General features: G+C 41.7%; 1 protein-coding gene across 9 annotated transcripts in view; it reads left to right on the top strand.

The window, feature by feature from the left end:
• Nucleotides 1–27867, top strand: part of DLGAP1 (DLG associated protein 1) — a 286294-nt gene that overhangs the window by 138418 nt on the left and 120009 nt on the right. For 8 of the 9 annotated variants that reach the window (XM_083450106.1, XM_083450100.1, XM_083450104.1 and 5 more), the window contains one exon: nucleotides 10902–11013. The gene's annotated coding sequence lies outside the window, so the exon portion shown is untranslated. Of the gene's footprint in view, nucleotides 1–1767; nucleotides 1786–10901; nucleotides 11014–27867 lie in introns of those variants that run through there. The other variant, XM_083450108.1, reaches the window with a different exon arrangement.

Genomic DNA, 27867 nt, shown 5'->3' with positions numbered 1-27867 from the left:
TTTGCTGCAAGTTAGATCAGAATCCTATTCTGGTTGTGATGGTAGCTGGGAATGCAATGGAAGGGGCAGCTTTCTGACTCCTGGTTGACTCCAGTGAATGTTTTGCTTATATGAAGGAAAGGGAAGCAGCAGCTCCTTTTTAGTAGGTATAAAGTTATTCTATCTTCAGTTGTTAGAAGTAATCCCAGAACAAGCATCGAATTCTAACTTTCATTCTTTTCCTGCCATTCTGCTACCTTGGCCAAGTCTCCCCACCTCCACCTCTTCTGCTGTTGGAATCCCAGCAGCCAAAAGTATTGTTACATCCCCCTCCCTCCAGTATAGCATTGGATTCCACTAGTACAGGGGAATCCTGTCTTGCCTATTGGGTGTAGTTTGAGGATAAGATCATATGATCAATCAATCACTAGCGGACTTTATATCACAAAATCACTAGCGGACTTTATATCAGTTACTTATAATAAAATAATATAAAATAAAAACACTTATTCTTTAGCTTTGGCTGACAGTGCAATCCTAAATATGTCTATTCCATAGTAAGCCCCATTGAATTTAAGGGGACTTTTGCCCAGGTAAGTGGCTAAAAGACTGCAGCCTTAAAAATCTAGTGGACTTAAAGTCATCTGTCCTATGCCAGCTTGCTCAATTTACTCACAATTTCCCCTTATTCAGTTAGTGATAATGAATGTCTCCTGTGAATTCATAATAAGAAATCTATCTAATAACATAATCATGATTTTAAATGCCTTATTAACTACTGCATTACTTAAGATTCAATCAGTGTTTTCCAGGATTTTTTTAAACCAATAATTATTCATCTATTTAAACACACAAAAATATTCAGTCTCTTTTCTTTAGTAAATCATAAAATAATGTTATTAATTCTATAGTTAAATGCCCCTACTAGTATTTGCAGACATGCAGTATGCTGAGTTGCTGGGGAAAGTTGCTGTGCTCACTGGGCCTGAGCTGTTTTGTTTCTTTGAATAAAGAGTTAACTTTACTGACACCTTGTGAGTTATTCCTGACCCACTCTGAACTCCCTTCTTGACATGAGGGGAAAGTTCTTGGAAAGTGCAGCATAAATAGAAGAGGAAGTGGGAGGCACTTTGTCCTTAGATTGTGAGTGCAGTCTAGTTTCCCTAGTACTGGGACAAATATGCCCATGCTTGTTATTGGATAGGTTGGGGATGGTTGTTAGAAATGTTGGGGTTGTGAGGCAAATGAATAGTACCCTATTGTTCTGACCTTCTTGCCTCGTGTAAGATGACACTGTAGATGTTGGCATGCAAAAATTTGCTTGAACCAGAAATGCACACACACACACACACATATTCTCCCTCAAATAATTATAAGAGATGAATTAAGGACTCCAACCTTTTGTGGTAGAAGCCCCTGGCTTACAGAAACAAAATAAAAATCTAGTGACGTTACCAAGCAAGCCTTATTCAGTCATCTATATTTGGCTTCTTTTCTAAATTCCATTCGTTGCCATGGCAAAGTAAGCTCCAGCGATATCCCCCCCCCCCCCCCGATTCTCTGGCTGAGAAGCTTTTCTTCATGTCCTTTGTGACACACAATGGATGTACAGTATACAAATTTAGCACTAAAGGGCAAGAACACAGGAGGTGGGGGACGGTGAAGCATGGTTAACAACAGGGGCATGTTCCAAATACAGCCTTTTGAAATGCAACAAACTTAAGTGATTTTGAGCCAATGAAAACATATGGGGAAATGATGTGTTACAGCTTGTGTGGGATTGCACCACTTCAGCACACTGGTGTGGTACGTGTGTTGTTTTTTATGTCAAAAGCTCCCTGCACTTGAGCAGTTTGTGCCTTGGAGCAAATACAGCTTGTTTTGTTCATGTCCAGGGGGCATTTGCAATGGGGATGTCTTCAAATGTGCAGTCTCCCCCTAAATTCTGAGGAGTCAAGAGCTCCGGCAGACTATACCATGTGCTTTTCCCACTCTCTCATTGTTTCAGTCATATGTCCACTTTGCACATGAAATTGAGAAGGCACACACATATTCTCACATGGGTATATGAGGCAGCTTAACTGTATCACAACCATGTTTTAACATGTATGTCTCAAACACAAACTTTAGGAGGTTACTAACCTGTAGAATATGAGCACATGTTAAAAATACAGTGTGTGGAGGTTTACCTTCCCACCGGAGCGATACCTATTTAACTACTTGACTTTGATGTGTTTTCGAACTGCTAGGTGGGCAGGAGCTGAGACTGAGCAACGGGAGCTCACCCCGTCACGGGGATTCGAATCGCTGACCTTCTGATCTGCAAGCCCTAGGCTCTGTGGTTTAACCCACAGCGCCACCCGTGTCCCCCTTGATTTAGTAGCTGGCCTTTATTGAAAGGTGGAACTAGCATTCACATGTAATGTGTGTGGGACTTTATGTCTTTGATTTCGGCTTACTATAGTGTATGCTGATGGCAGAGCCATAGCCAGCTTTCCTTACAAGGCAGAGCTTCCACCTTTCTAATTGGTGCTTCAAAGAAATGAATGGGGAAACCATTACTTTTGACATAGCCAGCAAAAAAAAAAAAAAACCTTCTGCCAGGCACCTGTGGATAATGTAATGTACAAACTGTAGGCGTCAGAAATGTATAAGCTGAATAAGAACAATTATTTTGGGGTTTGGAAACTTTCACCTACTTCTGTAATGAATGACTCCCTTAAATAAATAATGTCATTGAGGTAATGCTTCCACTTTAAGCCCCCTACAGTGCTCATGGTCATTCTGTGTAAAAAGGGAATATATTGCGGGTAGTTTAAAGTATGGTAAGGTTGATAGTCTTCTTGAAAAATCCTTCTGAAGCCAGCCTCTCTCATCAATTCAGTTTTCCCTTGCATTCTTCTTCTTAGTCATTTCCTTCTTGTTCTTCTCTCTTCCCTGAGCCTTGAGGTTTCCATTGCTGTCTCTTTCACATTTCATCCACCTGCCTCTGTTCAACGGAGGCCTCTCCCTGAGCCAGGCTGTGTCTTGAAGTGCTTGCCTAATTAGCACTCCGCATGTGCCGCAGGAAGAGCACAAAAGGAAGAACTGATTAGAGGAGCACTTGGCATCTGGAGAGGACCTGATCAAGGAAGAGCCTGACCTTGCAGTGCAGGGAGGCTTGCTGCAGGCCCTTGACTCTGAAGGGAATGCCTCTGCTAAAGGGGCAAATAGTAGAATACATCAGCAGTGAAAATATTCATCATAAAATCATGAGCCTTGTGATTGAATCATGGATACTGGCAAGGATGAAAGTCCTAACAGGTTTGTGATTCAGCTTATTTTCCCAGTTAACAGATGGTAGCTGCAGGATTTTAATAACACATTTTGTACTGTGAATCTTTAGTGAAGCAATTCAGCTCCTATATGAACAAATTACCACATCAAGTTATTGTCTCTTGCTAGTGAAGATGGAGTGAAATACATTTCAGCTTTAGAGGAGCGTGTTCCCATGCTTAGTGAATGATGGAGAGCTAAATAGGAATACTGTTGGAAACAAACCAACATTTGAAGTTATTTAATCTTAATTCCAAATGACAACGTGAGCCTTGAGGTTTCTTTACTGCAATCTTATACTTGTCATCCATGAGCAATAACTTGTGATTCCTTCTGATGGCTTTGTTCAAAGGAAAGCAACACAGTCTAAATCTGAGGTGCACTTCATAATCAGTTGTTTGGAGGAGGGGTTTGGTAAAAGTTTTGTTTCTGTATTGTGACAGCAATTTTTTGCCAAGTAGATATTGTAACAATGAGTTCTCATAATTTTAAAAAACAAAAAGTTCAGTCCCCCCATAAAGCTTCCATCAAGAATTGAAGAGTTGCCACTACCTTGCAAAGCTGAGTGACATATACCTAACTGATGTTAGTAATTTTCTGATGCCAGAAGATGACAAATCACTTTTCTTTAATACTCTTCTCTTGACAAGAGAATTGCTGCAGTAGATTATTCATGTAAAGAGAGATGCATGTGAGTGCTGAAGCCTCCAAATTACTAAGCCTCTCAGGTACCTTCCTTATTATTGCTATTGTTGTTGTTTAGTCGTTTGATCGTGTCCGACTCTTCGTGACCCCATGGACCAGAGCACGCCAGGCACTCCTGTCTTCCACTGCCTCCCGCAGTTTGGTCAAGCTCATGTTAGTAGCTTTGAGAACACTGTCCAACCATCTTGTCCTCTGTCGTCCCCTTCTCCTTGTGCCCTCAATTTTTCCCAACATCAGGGTCTTTCCCAGGGAGTTTTCTCTTCTCAGGAGGTGGCCAAAGTATTGGAGCCTCAGCTTCACGATCTGTCCTTCCAGTGAGCACTCAGGGCTGATTTCCTTCAGAATGCATAGGTTTGTTCTTCTTGCAGTCCATGGGACTCTCAAGAGTCTCCTCCAGCACCATAATTCAGAAGCATCAACTCTCCGGCGATCAGCCTTCTTTATGGTCCAGCTCTCACTTCTATACATCACCACTGGGAAAACCATAGCTTTAACTATACAGACCTTTGTCGGCAAGGTGATGCTTTTGTCCATGGAGTTTTCTTGGCAGGGATACTGGAGTGGCTTGCCAGTTCCTGCTCCAGGTGGATCACGTTTAGTCAAAACTCTCCACTATGACCTATCCATCTTGGGTGGCCCTGCATGGCATAGCTCATAGCTTCTCTGAATTATTCAAGCCCCTTCGCCACAACAAGGCAGTGATCCATGAACAATGCCTCTAACATATCCAGGGGGTGGAAATGGGCCACAATTTTAATTTCCCACATGTCTCTGAGCAGTGCTATATTGGGGGCATTGTAGAAAATTAAAACGTTGGCTTGCAGACCCAGACACCTGATGTAGAGGAACCAGGGTGGGCATCAGCAGGAGTGGACCCTGCTGGGGCACTGGGACCCAACAGGTGTCCAAGGATGCTGGTTATTCATTCATTCATTGGTTCATTATTGACCTGGCCTTCATCAAAGAAGGTGATGTTATACCAAATATAACATCAAGCTATTGAAGCGAAGTATAAGGCAATTCCAATAAAAGCTTTAAAATCTATCAGTGGTCCAATTCATTGCCAACCCACATCATTCAAAGCCTGGCTAAAGAGCTAAATTTTTAGCTAGTGCTGTAAACTAACCAGGGTTGGTGCCAGCTGAATATCAAGAGGGAGGACAATCTCAGTGGTGACTTAGAAGGCCCTTTCTTGAGTTGCAGAGATACAAACCTCGTTCAATCATGGACTAGTAAGTAGGGCATCCACATCAGATCTTAATGCCTTAGCAGGATGATACACCCTGAAAGACTTCTGCAGGTAGCTGGCACCAGTTTTTGATGCCAAGTCTGCCTTGCTTCTCCAAGTCTAACTCCCATTTTAGTTAGCTTCTTATTTCTTAATTCCATGCCTTCTTGATGCTTTTCTTGTGACTCTGCCTGTACCATTTATTTTTCAAACAGGTACTGTATCTTATTCCTAGATTATCTACTGCTTTCCTTCAGCCACCCTTAATGTGTCATACCTCCTAGATCCCATATTCCATAACCTTCCTAAATCTTAATCTCCACACCTACCAGGCATTCTTCCCCTCATCTTGTACTCCTCACACAAACTTCATTCTGATGTCCTTCTATTGCTAATGCCTAACAAGGCAGCAAGGAGAATATTCATAAAGAGGATATTGTGGTCTTTGAGTTCAAAACATATGCTTTCAAAATCTTGACACCTGGAAATTAAAATATTGAGCACTAAAATACAGTAGATTTGTACTTCTTTGCCAATTGTCTCTTCGTTCCAGGACCTTGATTGTTATCTCCACTCATATTTTCAAGTTGGAACTTTCCACTGAGGTAGAGGCTCCCCTTCATTTTCTGTGCCTTCTTTTCTTGTAACTGAAACTAATGAGGTAACTTCTCATTAAGGTAGGTAAAGGTAAAGGTAAAGGTAGCCCTGCCCGTACGGGCCAGTCTTGACAGACTCTAGGGTTGTGCGCCCATCTCACTCAAAGAGGCCAGGGGCCAGCGCTGTCCGAAGACACTTCCGGGTCACGTGGCCGGCGTGACATCGCTGCTCTGGCGAGCCAGAGCCGCACACGGAAACGCCGTTTACCTTCCCGCTAGTAAGCGGTCCCTATTTATCTACTTGCACCCAGGGGTGCTTTCGAACTGCTAGGTTGGCAGGCGCTGGGACCGAACAGCGGGAGCGCACCCCGCCGCGGGGATTCAAACCGCCGACCTTTCGATCGGCAAGCCCTAGGCACTGAGGCTTTAACCCACAGCGCCACCCGCGTCCCTATTAAGGTAGGTAGAAAAGTATAAATCAACCTATATGACAAATAGAATTTGAATCTCCACTGCTATTTGGATCCCTTCCAGTCGGGATTAAGGCCTCATCATGGGCCTGAAACTGCCTTGGTCGCACTGGTTGATGATCTCTGACGAGCTAGGGACAAAGGTAAGAGCTGTTTCCTAGTTTTGATGGATCTCTCAGCGGCTTTTGATAGCATTGACCATAACAACCTTCTGGAGCGTCAAGAGGGGTGGGAGTTGGGGGCACTGTCATACAGTGGTTTTGCTCCTTCTTCCTGGACCGTGTTCAGAAAGTGGTGGTGGGGGATGAGTGTTCAGACCCCTGGGCTCTCACTTGTGGGGTGCCTCATGGTTCTCCACCATGCTTTTCAACATCTACATGCAACCACTGGGAGAGATCATCAGGGGGTTTGGGCTGGGTGTTCATCAGTTTGTGGATGATACCCAGCTCTACCTCTCTTTCAAATCAGAACCAGTGAAGGTGGTGAAGGTCCTGTGTGAGTGTCTGGAGGCGGTTGGAGGATGGATGGCTGCTGACAGATTGAGGTTGAATCCTAACAAGACAGAAGTACTGTTTTTGCAGGACAGGAGGAGGGCAGGTGTGGAGGACTCCCTGGTCCTGAATGGCCCTGAATGGACCAGGTGCGCAGCCTGGGAGTCATTTTGGACTCACAGCTGTCCATGGAGGCGCAGGGCAGAGTGGTGCATGCTCTAGTTATCTCTCGCTTGCACTACTGCAATGTGCTCTATGTGGGGCAACCTTGGAAGGTGACCTGGAAACTACAACTAATCCAAAATGCAGCATCTAGACTAGGCTCGGAGCAGCCTCTGAGACCACATAACACTGGTCTTGAAAGAGCTACATTGGCTCCCAGTATGTTTCCGAGCACAATTCAAAGTGTTGGTGCTGACCTTTAAAGCCCTAAACCATGGGTTGGCAAACTAAGGCCCGGGGGCCGGATACGGCCCAATCGCCTTCTAAATCCAGCCCGCAGATGGTCCAGGAATCAGCATGTTTTTACTTGAGTAGAATGTGCCCTTTTATTTAAAATGCATCTCTGGGTTATTTGTGGAGCATAGGAATTCATCCCCCCCCCCCAAAAAAAAGTAGTCCAGCCCCTCACAATGTCTGAGGGACAGTGGCCTGACCCCCTGCTGAAAACGTTTGCTGACCCCTGCCCTAAATGGCCTCAGTCCAGTATACCCAAAGGAGCGTCTCCACCCCCATCAATCTGCCTGGACACTGAGGTCCAGCGCCGAAGGCCTTCTGGTGCTTCCCTTGCTACGAGAAGCCAAGTTACAGGGAACCAGGCAGAGGGCCTTCTCGGTAGTGGCACCCGCCCTGTGGAACGCCCTCCCATCAGATGTCAAAGAGAAAAGCAACTTCTTGACTTTTAGAAGACATCTGAAGGCAGCCCTGTTTAGGGAAGCTTTTAATGTTTAACAGACTATTGTATCTTAATATTTTGTTGGAAGCTGCCCAGAGTGGCTGGGGAAACCCAGCCAGATAGGTGGGGTATAAATAATAATATAATATTATTATTATTATTATTATTATTATCATCATCATCATCATCATCATCATCATCATCATTACTTTGTAGATGTGCTTTGGGGTTTGGTCAAATTGCAATAAGCTCAAATATGAAATATTCCACACATATGCAAAATATTAACTTTCCCTGATATATATGCTGATCCAAATCGAGTGATTTACATTAGGGTCCACTTTGTTCTTTTGAAAGAAGAAACTGTGTCCTCTGTCACAGTGAAGAAGCTAATAATGTGATTCATTTTTCAATGAAGGTTAATGACTGCTTCATAATTTTTATTTGCAAAGGAAAGGAAACTTGGGTCAGACTTTAAGCACATTTTGAACCACTAAAGTTCTTTGTATTCTTTATTAAAACTAATAGCATTTCCCGCCCATGTATAAAGCAAAGGCAGCATGACAGCCAAGAGCACCCAAAATATCTTAAAATGGCCTTTAGAAATGAATGCAAATTATTTTGGCTTTTTTTTTTCCAAAGGAAGATAGGTCACTTTTTCAGAAGCACAGCTTTTGAGAAGAGATCTACTTTGATACAAGCATGTGGTGGGACTGAAAGGAAAATTTGATTTTTTTGCATTTATTTTAAATCTGTTATCTGATTATTTTTACAGCAACCAATTTAATCTAATCCTAGACACTTTTCATGTATTTTTAGTGGCAAATGAGTGGAGCAACCGGAAGCAGGTGCCATGTCAGTACCTGGGACTGCATGGTTGGCAGTGCACACAGTTGAAGATGCTCAATTTATTATTTGTATTTTAAACGTATATTTTCCTTTTCTACACCAAAATAGTCCTTATTCTCAAGTAAAAAAAATACGGCAACAGAAGCAACCCTCTTTTTATTCCTGTAGTCATTAGGTGCTATGATTTAATTTAGCTGAAAATGCAAAAGTGCACATCTATTTATTTTTTATCGTGGTTGGAAAATGCTTTTGGGGTGTGTGTTTTTTGCTCTAACATATTAGGAATGGAAATACTTGTAAAGTGTGAAATGTGGGCAGGGGAAGAGAAGAAAAATCATAATGGTGTGCTTCTCAGCTGAAGTAATACAAATGGCCACTAAAGCCCACCTTCCATCAAAGTCCAGGATCCAAGGCTGCCTAGCTGCACCAATGACTGGGTGCTGTGACCATACTGCGTCTGTGCTTTGCCAGCTAGATTTCCTCCTAATCCATTTCCATGCCCAGCTTTAAAAGGTTGGTTTCAGCCTTTAAAGCTCTAACCTGCGTGGGACCAGTTTATCTGAAAGACTGCTTTCACATTTATGTAGCCAACCAAACATTAAAGCTCTCTTTGGCTTCAGGTTTCAGATGCCTTGCCAAATGCCTCTGCCAGAGAGGGCTTTTTTAGTAGTGGCACTCCAGTTATGGAACATACTTTTCATGGAGACTTGCCTGCCTCTGTCTTTGTAGTACAGTGGTACCTCGGGTTAAGTACTTAATTCGTTCCGGAGGTCTGTTCTTAACCTGAAACTGTACTTAACCTGAAGCACCACTTTAGCTAATGGGGCCTCCTGCTGCCGCCGCGCAGCTGGAGCACGATTTCTGTTCTCATCCTGAAGCAAAGTTCTTAACCTGAAGCACTATTTCTGGGTTAGCGGAGTCTGTAACCTGAAGCATATGTAACCCGAGGTACCACTGTATTTGACCTTTCTGTTCACTCCATCCCTTAAAATAACTTTAGCAGCCTAGGCCTCTGTTTCTTTTATACCTCGGGTTATGAACTTAATTTATTCCAGATGTCCTTTTTTAACCCGAAACCGTGTGCTTTCGCTAATGGAGCCTCCCACTGCCAGCGCGCTGCTGGCACACAATTTCTTTTCTCATCCTGTGGCAAAGTTCGCAACCCGAGGTACTACTTCTGGGTTAGCGGAGTTTGTAACCCGAAGTGTTTGTAACCTGAGGTGTTTGTTACCCAAGGTACCACTGTATGTGCTTTTTTAAAGGGAGCGTGTTGAGTTCTATTGTGTTGTGTTTATGTGCCCCACTTTAATGGTTTTACTTTGTATTTCAATTATTTAAAATTATTTATTGTAACTTTTTTATGAGGCGGCATTCAAATGTCATAAATAAATTTATAATACCAAGTGATATTTATTTATTTAAAGGCATTATAATACCATTTCACAAATAAGTGTGTACAGACTCTAGACAATGCTGCATATCATTCAAAACAAAAGCACAACCTAAAATTTTCATGTTCATATTATGTGTAGATTAGATTGACCAGATTTGCTATTACCTCACCTGGAATGCAATGCACTTCAGTTAGAGATAGAACACAAGACAAGCCTTCTGGCTGAGGCCAGTGGTCATCTGGTTCAGCATCCTATTTTCACAGCAGCTGACCAGATGCCTGTGGGAAGCCTGCAAACAAAAGGACTCTGCCCCCCTATGATGCCCTGCTGCTGGTTTTCAGAGGCCGAATGGCTCTGACAATGGAGGTGGAATATAGTCTTTGCGGCTAGTAGCCATTGATAGTCATATTCCCCAGGAATTGTTCAACCTCTTGTTGAAGCCTCCTGAGGGAGGGAGTTACCCTATTTTTTGCTCTATGACTCACTTTTTCCCTCCTAAAAAGTAAGGGGAAATGTGTGTGTGCAGCTATCCCAGAAGCCAGAACAGCAAGAGGGATTGCTGCTTTCACTGCGCAGCAATCCCTCGTGCTGTTCTAGCTTCTGAGATTCAGAATATTTTTTTTCTTGTTTTCCTCCTCCAAAAACTAGGTGTGTCTTGTGGTCTAGTGCATCTTATAGAGCGAAAAATACAGTACATAGTTTAGCTATGCTAGGTGAGATGTAAGCGTACTTAACTCTTCTGTTGAAATGAGTTAATGTGGTCCAAATTGCCATCCTGTTGACAGCTACTTAGAACTAAACACTTGAAATCAGCAGGGCTTACTTCTGAGTAAATGTGCATTATGATTGTGCTCCACATTTGTCTGAGTGGTGTCTTTTATTCCCATTCATAATCCCATTATTATCACTAAATCTAAAGAATTCCCGATCATGTTTGTATTCAAGACTTTCTGAAGGCTGGGCTTTTTCGCTATTTTAGATTCATCTTGTGCTGGAGAACATTCTTCAGTTCAAACAATTGAGAAGATTATTTTAAACCCATTGGAACAGAAGTCGGTGTATTGACCTCTACAGATTGCTACAAATGGCAGGTTTGTGCTGTTTTGATGTTTTAAAAAAATCATTGGATTTCAGCCTGTTGCAGGTTGTTCATTTAGCTGTATGATTTAAAATGAAGAACATTTGGCTAATTAGAAGGCAGCTGTTCACTTAAGGAAATGACTCATAGAGGGATATTTATGGTACATAACTATTTTTCAAGCCTGTAGAAAGTCCAAAAGAAAAATGAAGAGTGGAGCAGATGTTTTGTTACAGCACTCATAATTATGTTACTGAAAAGTGAATTCTGGGTCCCACTTATTTTGACTATCTTATCTTTCAAAACATAATAAAAAGCAGGAAAATCTCAATCATTAAAATGGTGTGTTTTGGATGTCCTTCACTTTCTTCATGGTTCTGTATTTTATGTAGCTCATCATCTCATAATTTCAAGTAATGAAAATTTTATTATCCATCACACTGTTAATGTTTAGAAACGTTGTGGTTTTGTCTCCTTAGTGGAGGACCACATTTCTGGTTTTAGTTCTTCTCAATTCCCTGCGCCCATGTTTTTTAAAAACATTGTGTATTTAAAAAAATGATAAATATTATAAATATATACTTGCCCTGATCTAACTGGATGAGTGTGTGGAAGCATCTCCTCTTGGGATGAGAACTCTCTATGGAAATGGATGCTATCCATGTAATGGCTGGCTGAATCTAGAACCTCAGTGGATTTGGGTCTACAAATGCAGCCTGATCAAGGAGCTTTCATCACTGACTATGTCATTTCCTTGTTCTGGGATACTGGCAATTGAATCTAGGCATGTGTCCACTGTGAATGGAGGGATGGTTTGAGTAGCATTCATGGGAGTTAACTCACTCTCCATTAGTTCAAGTCATTGAATTCATCATGTAATCCCCTAGGTTTTCTTTAACCATAGCCATTGATTGCTTGTGCAGTGAAATGACTAAGATAATAAGCAATGAGCTGGGACGTTCCTGATTCAGACTGGAACAGTGATATGAAATCATTGGGAGGCCTTAGGCTGTTTCATACGTTACCTCAATAGTGTGGGGGTTACTGTGACCTGGCTTCTCCATTCACCCCAGCCCCACTGCTGTTCCTGTAACAGCTGAAGGATAAGAATATGTGTGTGTGATTGACATAGTTACTTGCCATGTGCGTGTCACCAGTTCCAGGGTTGTTCTGAAAACAAGCAGGATGATGACTGCTGCTATTAGGTACCAGCTCTCCAATGATTAAGGGTAAATGCTTGTTAATAAAATAGTGCAACAGTAAACCAGTAAGAGGGTAGTATAGAAAATATTGTGTTGCTTTTCCTGGATTCTTGAGCAATGAGCTTTATATACTTGAAACTATGAGACAATAGGACCAAGGGCGAAGATGGAAATTTAATTACTTTTGTTGTCTTTTTCTGACTCACTTCTGCAAAGCCATATGTTGTAAATAGTGGCTGCTAATTTAAGACTTGTAAGACCATTGAAGTGCTATCTTCTGCAAAGTAGCACTCTAGACTATTAGACTACTGAGCAGTTCCATTTAATTTTGTCATATTCTTATGTAAGGATAATGCTTTTATATGTTTTTGAAATTGTGAACGATTCTATTTATATGTAAAGCTTTAAAAATGTAGAAGCATACAGAAAGCACCCCATACAATTTCCTTTTTATCTGACGTATCCCACTTGTCCTATTCAAGGAAACAGAGTAAATGTAATGATGGGGAGGATCAGACAAAGAGTAACTTCAAATGGAAGGGGTGGAACCCCCCACCCCAGAAAAAGCCCACATCCTGCCAGTGAACTATCACAGAACTGTAACTCGCTGTTTAAGACAGTATAGAAGCTCCAACACTTTGCAGTATAGAAGCTCCAACACTTTGACCCTGTCTTGAGACAGGCCTCCTCCAGGGGGCTGTGAGGAATATATACCCAGTGCCTAAGCCAAATCCAATCTACATCTGGAATCAATAAAGTTGTGGCCAATTTCAAAACCCCAGAAGTTTGTCTTGTCCAGTTTGTTCCCTTCTTGGCTCAGGCCTCGCTCCCTGCAGGGATAGGTCACTGTGAGTAGGTCCACAGTGGGCACCATAACTTTCAGCCTAATGTTGGTAAAGGCCTGTGAGACCTATTCCTTGAGGCTGTTTCTCTGCACCTGACTGCCTGAGGTTTCCACTGTCAGCTGAGTGATTTCTCTTTCCCGCTCCCTATCCAGATGTGCTAGTGGCACAGTATAGGCTTACTTCCATTCCAGGCTATCCTTGGCCAAGGGGAGGGAACTAGGCCATATCCTATTGTCTCCTGTCCCTGGCTACATTCAGCTTAAAGCTCCAAAGTGGTAAGCAAGAAGGATCGGGGCAATGCTAGTCAATGCATAGTGACCTTGTGAGACCTGCCCATTTGCTCACCTTGCACTGGCATGTTATACAGTGAATGGCCATGGACAAGAGGGTGAGTGCTTCCAGATCACTGTATAGTGACTTGTCAGAGCCAAAATTCACAACATAAGCAAATGGTTCTATTACCAAGGTTTAAATATCATAATGTGAAGAGGTGTTGCCACATCACAATGCCACTAGGTTCCATAATTTCTCAATCTCCCCAAGTTAGGAGACAGGTTGTGAAGTCTTTCTCTCCAACCTAATTGGTTGGCTTACCGTTATGCTCAGATCCAAAAGTGATTATCTTCTTGCTATGAGTTTATGAGTATTGGCGTAACTTTTGTATTCCTGTTAGGGATGCTGCAAGAATTTGAGCAGAAAGAATAACAAAAGTGAGCACCTCTGATTGAAAGCTTGTGAGCAGGGTAGAGGTGCAAACAGGGTTGTGCTCACTTCCAACCTTTCAAGCACTGTCACCACTTCCTCCTTTTCTGTCCCCAGGGACCCAGAAATGTAACTGGGGAAAAGCAGAGGAAGGTGGTGCCAGAAGTCACTTCACTGTGCTGCCAGAGATAGGATGCCACCCAGAGTGGCTGGGGCAATCCAGTCAGATGGACAGGGTACAAATAAAATAACAACAACAATAGCCAGTGCTGGCACCCTCATTGGAAACTGTCACAACTTACATGATTTATTTTGCCAGGGAAAATGGCTCATCATGGGCTGGACAGCATCCTCTGCCTTCCATTTTCATTCTCTCATTAGGGACAGAAGAAAGGGGAGATGGTAATGACAGTGAAAGTTTTTGAGCACCATTGAACTTTCTGTGTGTTCACATTGAACACTCACAAAAAGCTGAAACTTTGGATGCAAGCTGCAGGATGCTCGTGTATCCCTTGTTCATGTTTGTGTCTGTCCATCTGATTTTTAGGAGTCCTGAACGCATCCAGGATGTTCGCTCCGTCTTTTAGCAGAAGAAAATGCTACTTCATAAGCTGTATTGAATCATGAGCTGTATGTTGCTGTGAATTATTCTGCATAAATTAATTCATTCATTAGCCTTGAAACATGTATGGCTTTTGTGTGAAGGGGTGCCTTTCTTCATGACAGAGGGTTAGGCCTTTAAGGACTCTAGTCCTGGAAACAGGGAAAGAGCCTAGGTGATGTGGACTGGAGACAGACTTGCAAGAACTTGGTTCACTTCCAGTCCTCGTTAGAGCAAGTCGCTCACTCAGAACTCTCCATGGTGCTGCAACAACTGAGCTGCCTTGCTGCAGGCTCCTCCGTGTAACTAGAGTAAAAGATAAGAGCAAGGGGTGAGGAGCCATTTGCAACCCAATGGTTGCGTTCCCTCGTGAAGAACCTCTGTGAGTCCGTAGGACAGTAATGTGTGTGGCCAGGGGCAAAAGTGAATGGGGGCAATGGGGGCATCTGTTTTCTGGGTACCGTAGGTTATTATTCCAGCCATGCAAAAGACAAAGGTTTTTACACCTCTTTCTGTCCAGTTAAGCAAGAGGCATCATCAAAGTCCAAGGACATGTTCCAGTTAAGCTAGAGCACTTGAAGATGAGTGTAGAGCAAGACCAATGAGAGAGTGTGTGGCCTGCCTTGGTACAGACCTTGGGCCCTCCGACCCTGATAGCATAGATTGTGTACTTAGGTCCATAGAGGCTAAAACATATCCAGTGCTCTGGTTATCTCAAATTGATTACCTTCCCCTTCCCCCTCCCACAGAAGCATAGAAGTATATTCACTGAGTTAGCAAAATAGAGTGCTTTATGGCAGAGATCACAAATCACTCTAAATTATTAATGAAAATATATTGGATTTTGCACTGTGGCACCTCCAAGTCAGAGCCTGACAGTGTAAGTGTTTTGTCATTATGTAACCATTTGTTTAAAGTAAAATTCATCTTCTGATTCCCTCAGTACTATCTTCTGTGGGAGGCATGATGCTCACTATCCAAGTATGCAATTGACGTTATAGCTGCTATTTCTGTTGGCAACAGAATTTGTGCCTGGCCCGGCAAAATCAGAAAGGAGAAAAACATTGATGTAGGCTTCAAAAGGAAATATTTGGAAGACTGGAACTATTGATCTTGATTTCACACATCATGTAAAATATGTTCGCTGTAATTTACGGTGCTAATTTTGAATCTGTGCAAAAACACAGATAACTGGATATAGCATGACCTTATTAGGACTTGATTGAGAGAGTCAGAAGGTGGTTAACTGATGGCAACAGTTAACTATAAATGCTCTGGAATATGCTGCACATAAATTAAAGTGTAAATGAATCAGATATACCTCTTTTTCAGGGGTTTCCTATTTGGACAAATAATTAGAAGCAGAACTTCAGAGTGAGGGAGAATACATTTTTATCAAAAAAATGAAACATAAGAATATGCAATACATGCTAGTCTTCCAATTTCATTTATGAAATGAGGTCAGGGTTAGGGAATCACATTTTGGTGTATATAAACATAATGAATAATGTGATTCTGGTGTGCAACATTAGTGTGGCCAGCTTACAAGGGCAACTCTGCTTTCTGATAATCCTGTGGAATTCAATCTAATCTGCTGTTCATGGAACTTTCAGTGAAAAAAATCGTCAGTATATGTACCGTACTTTCCCCTCGATAAGATGCCCCCTTATTTTGAGGACTCAATATTAAGAAAATGGGGGGAGATTGTCCAGAATGGGAGGAATGAAAAAAAGCTCACCCAAATTTCAAATGCTTGCGATCGAACACAATGCAGAAGCCTCCTATCCTATTTCCGATCAACACTAGCCGCCGCCAATCACACACCCAATTGCCATAGCAGAGCCCAATCACAAGCAGACATTCTCACAGCAGCAACCAATCGCAAGTGGACATTGCCGCAGCAGCCTATCACCTGCAATAACGTTAGTGACAATCTGCTACTCAAGACAGAAATCATTTTCACCGTCCCCCCCTCTGCACTACCCATGTATAAGACGACTCCAATTTTTAAGCGTTTTCAGGTAAAAAAAACGCCATCTTATACACGGAAAAGTACGGTACAGTGGTACCTCGGGTTACAGATGCTTCAGGTTACAGACTCTGCTAACCCAGAAATAGTACCTCGGGTTAAGAACTTTGCTTCAGAATGAGAACAGAAATCGTGTGGCTGCAGCAAGAGGCCCCATTAACTAAAGTGGTACCTCAGGTTAAGAACAGTTTCAGGTTAAGAATGGGCCTCCAGAACGAATTAAGTTCTTAACCCGAGGTACCACTGTATGTCCCAGTATGCAGGGAAATGATGAATGAACAGAATGCCTTGTCTGGAAATCTGGTTACATGAATTGGCATAAGACCAAGTCTCTCCAAGCATATGAGTTCTATGTATACTTTTAAACATCGTTTTTATTTTCAACATTTCAGAGATGAATTCTCTATTTTTTACATACCTAGGTGTTCTATTTCACGCCAAATTGTATCATCTTATTTAACTGGAATAACATCAACAGAATTTGATGTCTTAGGCAATGTCTGCAAACCAAACATTTCCTCCGTTGTATTAAAATCACTCTCAGCTTTGCATGCATGAGTGATTTCTTTTTATCCATTTCTTTTTTCAATTTATTGTCATAAAACTACTCACGCCCCACTCCCAAAATCATATGAACATGTGAAACTGAGTCAGAGGATTGGACCTGCTAACCAAATATTTTTAAGGCAGCAGCTGTTAAGGTCTGAAGCAGAAGTCTCTCCCAGCCTTGCTTCATATCCTGGTCTAGGGAATATATTTGGAGTCTGAAAGTATTGATTAAATCAGGCATTAGAGGGCAATATAGTCACACAAGTGAAAGCTGCCTTTCTGAACATCTCCCACTGTGGCACATGCCACATTGCTATAGCACACCCACAGTCCAAAGTGTAATGGCTGCTCTGACTAATTGCAGTAGTTTTTAATAAACTTGGCATAGTCACAAACAACTGAGAAGGCTCCTTTGTTAAGACCCTGGCAGCACTGTTCAAAGAAGCTTTTCTGGCTTGTGGGGAAAATGCAGATTATATTTGTGGCTTTATAGAATGCATCCTAAATTTATAATTCACAATTTCTTGCCTGAAATAGAATTTGAATAATATTTTGAGGAAAGGGTGATCATTTATAAGTGAGTTGCTGTGCACTGAGACAGATCTATTCTGACCTCAGCCATCTTCATCTTATAAACTTCTTCTTTATGTGTTCAGGCAAACATTTGGACCTGGGCAAAACAACATTTGGAAAATTCTAGCGCTGAAGCCCACAAATTGGTACATTGAGCCACATTGCCTTTAGGGCAATTTTGTGTCTCGATAATATCTTTAGGGCAAGGCAAAATGATGCTGATGATGCTGATGCTGAAATGACTGGAAAGGCCTAGTGCTGTGATGTTTTGTTTTGTTTTGTTTCTGCTTCTGCTGCTTCTTGTTCTGTATTTTTTAAATAGATCTTTTTATATGATTTTAATTCTATTAGCTTTTAATTACTTTCTAATGATTATCTTTGCTATCTTTTTAGCTTTTCCAATTTATCTGTAAGCCGCCTTGAGTCCCTGTCTGGGGAAAAGGTGGGATGTAAATAAGTATAAATATAATCATCAGCATTGGCTTGCTTTGATTCTCTCCCTCTGCTACAACCTGATGTGATGGCTGTTGCTAGGTATCAGCTGATGGAGAGAGGACTCTGATGGAACTGCCATCTTGGTACAGCTGATGGAGGCTCCACTTCCCTCAGGGCTGTCTTACCCATAAGCGCTAGGGGTCCGGGGCACCCAGGTGCTGGGCTCTCAGGGGCACCAGGCCGAGAGTTCAGGGCCTGAAAGTTGAGTCCGGGGAAGAGCCCACCCATCGGTCGGAGCGCCGCGGTGGGCTCTTCTGCTGCAGACGGTTCTGCGCAGTGAGTTCAGGGGCGACCAAGCTAGCGAGAAGCTTGGCGGCTGGCCAGCCCCACCCTCCTGCGCGCCTGGGACTGGACAACCGGGGGGGGGGCACTGGGTGGATCTTTGCACCCTAGTGCCGCATATGCTTAAGACAGCCCTGACTTACCTTATGTTGACCAACATGTGCCTGCTCTTTCTGTATTCCTTCATACCTTTGTCTATCCTTTTTTTAAAAAAAATTAAATTACTAATTTATTGAAATAGACTGTCCATCCCATCAATTAAATACATTTTGATCAGTTCACTGGAGAACTGAAAGAAAGAGTCCCCTTGTGGATGATTGGGTGGTTATGAAGGAATAATTTACCTAGTGGTGATTTGCCATGCAGTGCGTGCAACCACTTGGTAAGGTTTCATCTGCATTGTTCCGTCAATAGTGATAAAAAATCTAGCATACACCTGCACCTCATATGAAATCTGGGGAAGCAAAGGTGTGGGGAACTTTGATGGGGGAAATATAGCTGGTCAGCTCAGCAGGAAGTTGTTTGCATGCTCTAGTAAGTTTCCACTTGGAAAATTATTGCTGATACTCACTTCTGAAACAGTTTAGCAGAAGGAGGCAACAGCTACAAGAGTGACAGTTTTTATATGGGGAGTTAGGGAGATCAGTTTCTCATGAATATATTGGGACTTAAAGGTCTAGGCAAGCTGTCTGCAGAGTCAAAGCTTCTTTAGCCTTACTTATCTGGAAATGCATCATCTGCTTCTCTGAAAGTGCTGAAAAGCATTTGTATGGTTGTGCCCTTTGGGACCTTCACGCTACATTAAGTGGTCAAGATACAATTCCCTAGTTTGGGTTGCTCAGTCTTTTTGGTGGATGTTTTGCTCATATTTCTCTATTCATTTTAAACGTGATTCAAAGTGAGCTGTTATATTTACCAAGGTATAAGGAATGTTCATAGGCACCCTATTATAATATTGGAACTGCAATTAAGCATACCAGTTTGACAAACGTAAATCAGTACCATAGCAAATATTGAGATTGTAATTCAATTTTGTGTGTACCTGACTATGATTATGCATTCATTTGCTTTCATAAAAATCACTGAGCTTACTGTGTTCTAAATTTAGAAACCAGAATCAATTGAATTGTGTTTGAACAACAGGGAGTAAGGAAGAGTAGATTTCTTTGCAGTGTCTCTCTTTCCAAAGTTTTACTTCTGTTCCTGTGGCATCATCACACACACACACACACACACACACACGTCACCTTGGCAACATGCCAATTCTCCTCTCTGTGTCCACTCCTCAGAGCTGGACATTAATGGCTCAGTGCCTGGTTCTCCATTGTATCTTAACGATTCTGCGCTTAACCAGACTGACCAGGCTGGTTTGCATAAGATAACCCAGAAATCTCCTGTCTGGCACAGCTTGTATTTCCCTTCATATACCAAATATTATCTAAATACTACCATTTATTAATTTCTACCGGGCTCTGGTACCCTAAATCTATAACAATATTGAGGACCATTAGTATCATATACAGTTGTCAAGCATTTGCTAATGATTCCTGTTGTGCGTATGCTTGATGACAAGCCTACTTTGAATCTGTGGGATGAACCTTGGACTTTTTTGGGGGGGGGTTGGTTGAAGCTATGCAGCCCTGCCTTGTTTGCCTTCAATAAAATGCTATGGATCTGCTTGCACCCCAATGGGAATTAAAATAATGCAGATGCCAAAACTAATATCAGTCTCCTCCCTGCTGAATTCCAGCTGTGTCCCCCTTCCTTGCTTGGGGTTTCTCAGTTTTGTTGTGCTATAAAGTGCTTAATGCTTCTCCCTTGGGAAAACATCATCTTTTATTCATCTGTTGCCTCGAGAGGCTGTTTTGCTTGCCTCCTTTAAAGTATAATGCAGCCTGCAATTCTTCATCAAGAGAGCAAAGGTTTATAAAATATGAGGCTGCTCATTAGAATGATTTAGAAATTGCATATATGGCTCTAAACATTTTCTGCAATTTGTTTCCACCCCCAAAGATTCTTACTCAAGTTGTCTTTGCACATTATAACAGCTTTGTGCAAAAATTAAGAAAGGTAATTTTCAACTGCTTTAATCAGTTTGCCTGTTTTTCTTCCTCATTCACTTTTCCCCCAAGTGGCTTTATGTGTGTCACTTTTTTATCATGGGTTAGGAAAGTTCTTGTGTTGCATGTCATATAATACTGTTATATTGCTGAATTTTTCAATAGGAACAAAATAGAGATTCACAGTGTGTTGACATGTTGACAATTCAAGGAGGTAAAAGTATGCTATAGAATCATGAGGAGGAGGTAGTAGGCTTCCTGAAGAAATATAGTAAAAGAACATTTCATGGCATTTGCCACTAGTATACTAATAATAATAATAATAATAATAATAATAATAATAATAATAATAATTTATTATATATGTTATACACCGCCCATCTGGCTGGGTTTCCCCAGCCACTCTGGGTGGCTTCCAACAAAAGATTAGAAATACATTAAAACATCAGCTGTTAAAAACTTCCCTAAACAGGGCTGCCTTCAGATGTCTTCTAAACTTCAGGTAGTTGTTTATTTCTTTGACATCTGATGGGAGGGCGTTCCAAAGGGCGGGTGCCACTACCGAGAAGGCCCTCTGCCTGGTTCCCTGTAACTTAACTTCTTGTTGTGAAGGAACCACTAGAAGGCCTTTGGCGCTGGACCTCAGTGTCCGAGCAGAATGATGGGGTGGGGATGCTCCTTCAGGTATACTGGGCCAAGGCCATTTAGGGCTTTAAAGGTCACCACCAACACTTTGAATTGTGCTCGGAAACGTACTGGGAGCCAATGTAGGTCTTTCAGGACCAGTGTTATGTGGTCTCGGCAGGCACTCCCAGTCACCAGTCTAGCTGCCGCATTCTGGGTTAGTTGTAATTTCCAGGTCACCATCAAAGGTAGCCCCACACAGAGTGTGTTGCAGGAATCCAAGTGGGAGATAACCAGAGCATGCACTACTCTGGCGAGACAGTCAGTACTCCAGCATAAGAATATAAGACCAGCCCTGCTGTATCAGACTAACCTAGTCCAGCATTCTGTTCTCACTGTGGCCAGCCAGATGTCTATGGGAAGCCCACTAACAGGACATGGGCACAGCAGCACTCTCCTGCTTGCAGTCCCCAGCTCTAGTATTCAGAAGCATATTGCCTCTGATCCTAGAGGTAATACAGCTATCATAAGTAGTAACCATTGATCATGCCGCAGCTGTAAGCATTTGCACAGATGCATTTGTCTGCATTAAGGAGTAACAATGACAGTAAAGCATCACAGGTCATATAATATACTTACAATATTTGGGTGGCATTGGGTATTGAGAAGGAGTGGGGTAGAAAAATACATTATGCTGGTGGGCTAGATACTGTGTTTGTTCCCTTGCTTCATGCTGTCCAGTATAATTTGAGTTACCTGGCTTGAAGACGTTTTATGTTGCATTTAAAAATAAGAGCCGAGTAGTCTTCCACAGATGTGAAAACTGTTTCAACTACAGGACTTTGACTGTTCTTCTCCTATAACAATTTCCCCTTAGGGATTAGGAGTACAGTGAGTGACTGGTCTCATCTATATTGTTTCTAGCTTTTGATGTATTGCGTGAAGTTTAGTGTGTGTTTGTGAAAGGGCAGTTACATCTCTTGGATGTAACTGCTTGTGGTACACATAGGTCATGGTAGTTGATAAGGTATGTCTGCAAGTAACTGCAGCCACTGCTCTGACTAGAATGGGTGAATTTTCCTCCTACTTGCTGCAGATTAACCAGGAAATTATCTGAGATCATCCCCAAAACTGGATCATTTCCCAGACCAATTTAACACACATCTCAAAATGTATTTATTTTAAAAAGAGCACTTCTTGTTTAGGCAAGTTGAAGAGTCCCTGCACAAGGAGATCATTTGCAACTACTCACATTCACCACTGACAGCTATTCAAAGCATCCCTGGAGGGGCTTGTATAGAAGGCAATCAATAAATAACAACATCAATATTAGTAATAATAATAATAATGAAAACAACAAACAACAATGCTGTGACCAGATCACTATAAGTTGGTTCTTTGCTGCTGAAGAAAGTATTTTTAATAAAAAATATTTTATTTTTGAGTACCTTTGCCTCTTTTTTGGGCTTAGAATGTAGAACCAGATTTCTCATAGTGCCTCCTACCACCCTTATGAGTCCATTGCTGCTGTGCTCATGAGGGAGCAAAGACAGCAGCAGTGGATGGGAAGGGATGGGATGGAAGGGCGGAAAGATCAAAGAGGCTTTTTCCACTTTGCCCAATCTCCCTGATCCACATTCTTCATCTCAGTTTGTGTCTCCATTGTACATGGTTATAGCTGCATGGTATTGCAGTCTCATGAGCTGCAAATGGAAAGCACTTGAACATTCCTTTACCACTTTCCCTAAATTTTCTAAACTAGTGCAGAACCTCCAAAAACAAACACAGAATTCATTACATGTTGGAATCAGGCAAGCTGTTTAATTTCAGAAGATTCTTGAAGAAAAGAATCAGACAAACAAAATAGGCAAACTTACAGGTTGTAAACTCCTCAAAACCTTCATCCTTGGCTCCCAAGGATTCTCACAATGCCAGGAGGTTTCTTATATTCAGAGATGTCTGGTGAGCATGGCTCTTGTCATCATCGGATCCCCTCTACAGTATTTCCATTGGACAATATCACACAAATGTTCTGCCTGCTATATCCCCTGCCAAAACCTGCTTTCCTGCTAAGGTGCATCTGTCACCTCTCAGCCCTTCCTTCTTTATCTTGCTCACTTTTCATGGCTCCCTTGGAAAAGTGCTTACCAATTCCTTCATGTCAAGGGGTTGGACTAGATGAACTGTGGGGTCCCTTCCAATTCTACAATTCTATTATTCTAATTCTTCTTGATCTTCCACTCTGTTCTCCCTCCTTCCTACCTTCTCTAGCCTTGTTGGTTTCCTCTGTAACTATGCCACCCCTTCTGGGGACCTCTGTCTCCCTGGTTACTGTGCTTATCTATGCCCTTTTTACTTTAGGCTCTTCCTCACCTCCTTCTCTCCCTGTTTAGTTCTAACTCTGTCCTTTTTCTCATAAGCTCCTTCCTGCTGATATCTCAATCTCACACACTTTCTCTCTTCACTATTCCTCCCTGAGACCTGCATCAGTCACGCTGGCAGCTATCTTTATATCTTGCTGCTGATTGTGCATCTCTGCGGCTTTGCCACACTCTTTCTGGCCCTCCCAATCCTCTCTTAGAGCAGAGCACTAAGCTCTCAAAGTGCCTGGGACATTGGTATATTAATTTTTGCAACTGTGGGCTTTATTTGTATTCTTCACTTTCATTCACTATTGCATAGGCTGCATTACATTGACTTGAATGTAAATTTAAGTTAAAGGGTGCAAATGATTCGCCGTGACTTAATGTAGTGTTATGTAATTGTTTAATTCTACATGGCTAAATGTAATAAATATTGTTTAAAAAGTATTGAGTTCTAGAATGGAAGGAGGGGCTTTCATGGGATGAAGAAAATGCCAAGCCCATGTGGCATCCCTGATCTCTTGTCCATAGTTCGGAAATGGGGCAAAATTAACTGCATTAAAATGTTAATAGTTTGTGCGATTTTATGTACACTGTGCTATTTTTACCTGTTGTTAGCCACTCTGAGCCTGGCTTTGGCCAGGGAGGGTGGGATACAAATAAAAAAATATTATTATTATTATTACTACTATTATTATTATTCTACTAATGACTCTTTTGCCTGTGCACACAGTGCCTTGGCTCCTCTCAAACAAACCAGCAGAAGTATTCCATTAACTTTAATTTCCCATTTTGTCCAAGAAAAGAAGTCATGGTTAATAGCTTTAGAGCAAGCCAAGAAGATATAAAAAGCAGCTTCAAACTATAGTTAATGAAAGATGTCTTGTTTGTTTTCTAGTTCATGCAAAGGTAAATGCAAATGGGCTCGGTCATATATTAACTTATATTAAGCCACGATTTGATCATCCAAACACACCTATCAAGTCTGTGTTAGCTGAGTAGTCAATGTGGTGCCCCGTTGGACTGTAACTTCCATCATCCCTGACCATCAGACATGTAGCTGAGGCTAATAGAAGCTGGAGTCCACAACAGTTGGAGGACATTGCATTGGCTCCCCCTGTTCTAGTGTAATTAGGTAGACCCTCCGTATTTAAACTAGAACATGTTGTTTCAAATGATATAAAGCCATACACATCTGGAGGAGGTGCTGTTAGTTTTCTCCTGTGTTTCAGAAAGCAAATTGCCTTAAAGTTGGGCATTTGGTGCCCCAATCCCATGCTGTGGAATACTCCCCCAGCAGATACTTGGCAGGTTTCCTAAGCTCCAGCCATCTCTTGGACTCTTTTTTTGTGCTGACAGGCCTATTTAGTGGTTTAAACTTTTTAAGATACGGCAGTCATTTTTGTGATCAGTATTGTTTTTAATGGCATTTTATCTCTTTTGTAATTTTGTAAATATTGTACAGCACCCTGAGTTTTTCTGTATGAGGTGCGGTCTATAAATATTTTTATTTTTAAAAAAGTCATTCCAGATCAGTTCAGCTGAAACACATTCTGTGATATTTGAAAGAGGCACTGCAGAGACGTTAAAAAAAGAAAGAGGGATGACTGTGGTAAAATACAGATGTCATGGTGACATCTTTAGCTTCCATTTCAAAATTATGCTCTTTAGATTTTTGTGCTCTGTTTTAAACCGCTACACTTTTGATAACAATTGTGGGAGGTCAGAATTTGCCATGTAAAGTAAGCACTGGGGGAAAGGCATCTCCTTCCGTCTATTCCAGATCCTGCTGTGCTTCATTTCATTTCAGCATTGATGAGGTTTTTTGGTATTGAACAGGCATTGATCACAGTATGAAATTTTGTGTGGGTTTCACATGGTTTTATGCTGATGAAATACAGTCATACCTCATGTTACGTTTGCTTCAGGTTGCGCGTTTTCAGGTTGCATCCTATGGCAACCCGGAAATACCAGAAAGGGTTACTTCTGGGTTTTGCCGCATGTGCAGACGCACAAAATGACATCACGCACATGCGCAGAAGCGGCGAATCGCAACCCACGTACGCGCAGATGCAGGTTGCATTCTTTTCAGGTTGTGAACGGGCCTCCAGAACGGATCCCGTTCGCAACCAGAGGTACCACTGTACTGACATTCACATCCTTTATCCATTTGTGTCCAAATAGAGACACTCTGGATGCACATCAGTAACTATGAATGCTTAAAATCTTGCCGGTTTTTATTTTATTATATTTTGAAGGGTTTTTCAATACCTAGTAAACCTGATTTCTTTCAGTATCTGTGACAAATTCAGTGGGATCCCTTTGTGTACTTCTGTCATTCCGTTGTTATCCGCCCCATTTTTGTCTTGCTTCTCCTAGACACTTTGTTTCCTGTAAATAAATCCCTACTGAAACCTTATCTTGCAACATCTTCTGTATTGTTTGCGGTTGCTAAACCTCCCCCAGCACAAGCTTGCTACAACTTCATCAGCGTGGCAGTGCTGTTTTTCTAGAAAAAGAGGTGCCAGAACTCACCATGAATGCCACCCTTGTTCTCTTATAATGGCAATGGAGCCTAGCAGAGAGGTGTCAGAACTGAGTTCCGGCCAAAAAAAGCCCTGCCCTTACTTGTAACTTTAGGCTTTTCCTCCTTGCATTGTACTTAGCATATATACTGTAATATCTAGTAAAAATAATAGCAGAATTTACAATTAAAAAGTACATTTTTCTCAGGGCCCTATTTTCATAAGTGTCCACAGAGAAGAATAAAAAAGATAAAAAGACTGTTTTCTTAGCCCCTGATAAAGATCTTGCATTATAAACCTATTATCACCGATAAAGCTATCAATCCCTGGCTGCAATCCTGCACCCACTTACATGGGAGGAAGTGGGACTCTGCAAGACTTACTTGCAAATGCATGTAGTGTTGTTTTCCACAGATAAAACAATATATTTTTTATGAACCATCCATGCTACAGCCAGCTATTCAATACTAGGCTCTTCTGAAATACTGCTTTTTGTAAGTATCTGGTGAGGACAGAGGATCAGGTCTGGCACTGATAGGAATTCTAGTCAAGACTATCTGGAGCATACCCAATTGGTGAATTTGTTCTAAGACAGCCTTCCCCAACCTGGTGCCCTCCAGAAACTATTGGGGTACCATTTTCCCATCATTGGCCATGCTGGCCGAGGCTGAGAGCCGGGAGCCTCCCAACATCTGGAGAGAAATAGTTTGGGAATAATTCTGCAGAGAATAATGGGCAGCAGATTTGAATAAGTTCCTCAGAAGTTTTATATAAAGCACAGGGCAATTATCTAAAATCTATTCAGCGTATGAATGTAACCTTTTGCACAGCAATTTAATATATTTTATAATTTTGATACATTCTATAATTGTATAATTTCCATAATTAAAATAACCACTGTGGCTTATTTCAATTAGTCAGAATTACCATATGATACTCTTTTCCCAGACATGGATGGTGACTACACTATAGATGTAGAAAGAAAATTATAATCTGAATTAGCAAGTAAGTATGTTGAAAGTGCGAATCAGAAGGAAGACATTTCTTTTCCCCAGTTTCACAGGATGTTAAAGTAGCGGGATCTGTTTAAATACTTCCTAGTACTGACAGCAGATGAGCAGTAAATTTATGTTATGTCCGGCTAGTATTTTTGTTAAGCATGAGCTCATTCTTCATTCAAAAACCAGAAAAGAAGCTGTTTTATTCTATTGAAAGTTGCAATTTGATGGGTGAAGAGAGAAGGGTAATTAGACAGAATGATGATGTATATTATGATGGAAACAACTGGCATGTATGAAGAACACTTGTTTAGTGGTGTGTAGTCCATAGTGATGAAGATTTAATTCATTCATGGGGAAAAGAAAGCTTAATAATTATTTTTAAAAAACCACACACAGATGGCCACTTTTGCAAAATGCCATAGCAACATTTTCTCTAAAGAATGATTGACAGCGCCATCTTATTCTCTACTTTCTACCATCAGGAAGAGAGGGGCAACTGATTTTGGGTTCATGAAATGGCAGAACTTAGTTAAGTATTATTATTGCTATTTGCTGCTGTTGTTATCATCACCATCATTTTTAATGCCATGAGGGAAAGCAGCTCTTCATATGCTAAAATAACTTGGCTGACCTTGGCTACTATGCATTTGTTGCTCCACCTCAGGCAGAAAAATACATTGGGCCAGCTCTGCTAAACGACAGCAGGGTGTGACTAATATCCCTTGTGCCAGCAGTTTCTGAAAATATTCCACTCTTCAGGCCTGGCAACAGCATAACTGTGGTGCCAGTATTGTTCTACCTGTTCAAACACTAAAAACGGGGTTTGCGGATGTATAGTGTAACTTATTTTATAATTCTGTGTTCCCTCATACCTCTAGTGATGGCATAATATTGCAGTTGGGGGGAGGAGTTGGTATTAGTGCTGCCGTTTAAGGAATGCAAACAGCAGGAGGGATGTTTCCCCGCTGCTTTGAAAAAAGTCCTGCTGTTTTCTCATCTGGTCCAAACCGCAGCAT

The sequence above is a fragment of the Podarcis tiliguerta genome (genome assembly GCF_965153285.1).
Source record: "Podarcis tiliguerta genome assembly, chromosome: 7".
In the NCBI taxonomy this organism is placed as follows: domain Eukaryota; kingdom Metazoa; phylum Chordata; class Lepidosauria; order Squamata; family Lacertidae; genus Podarcis; species Podarcis tiliguerta.
Note: the sequence above shows the minus strand (reverse complement) of the source record. Positions and strands in the feature narration are given on the sequence as shown.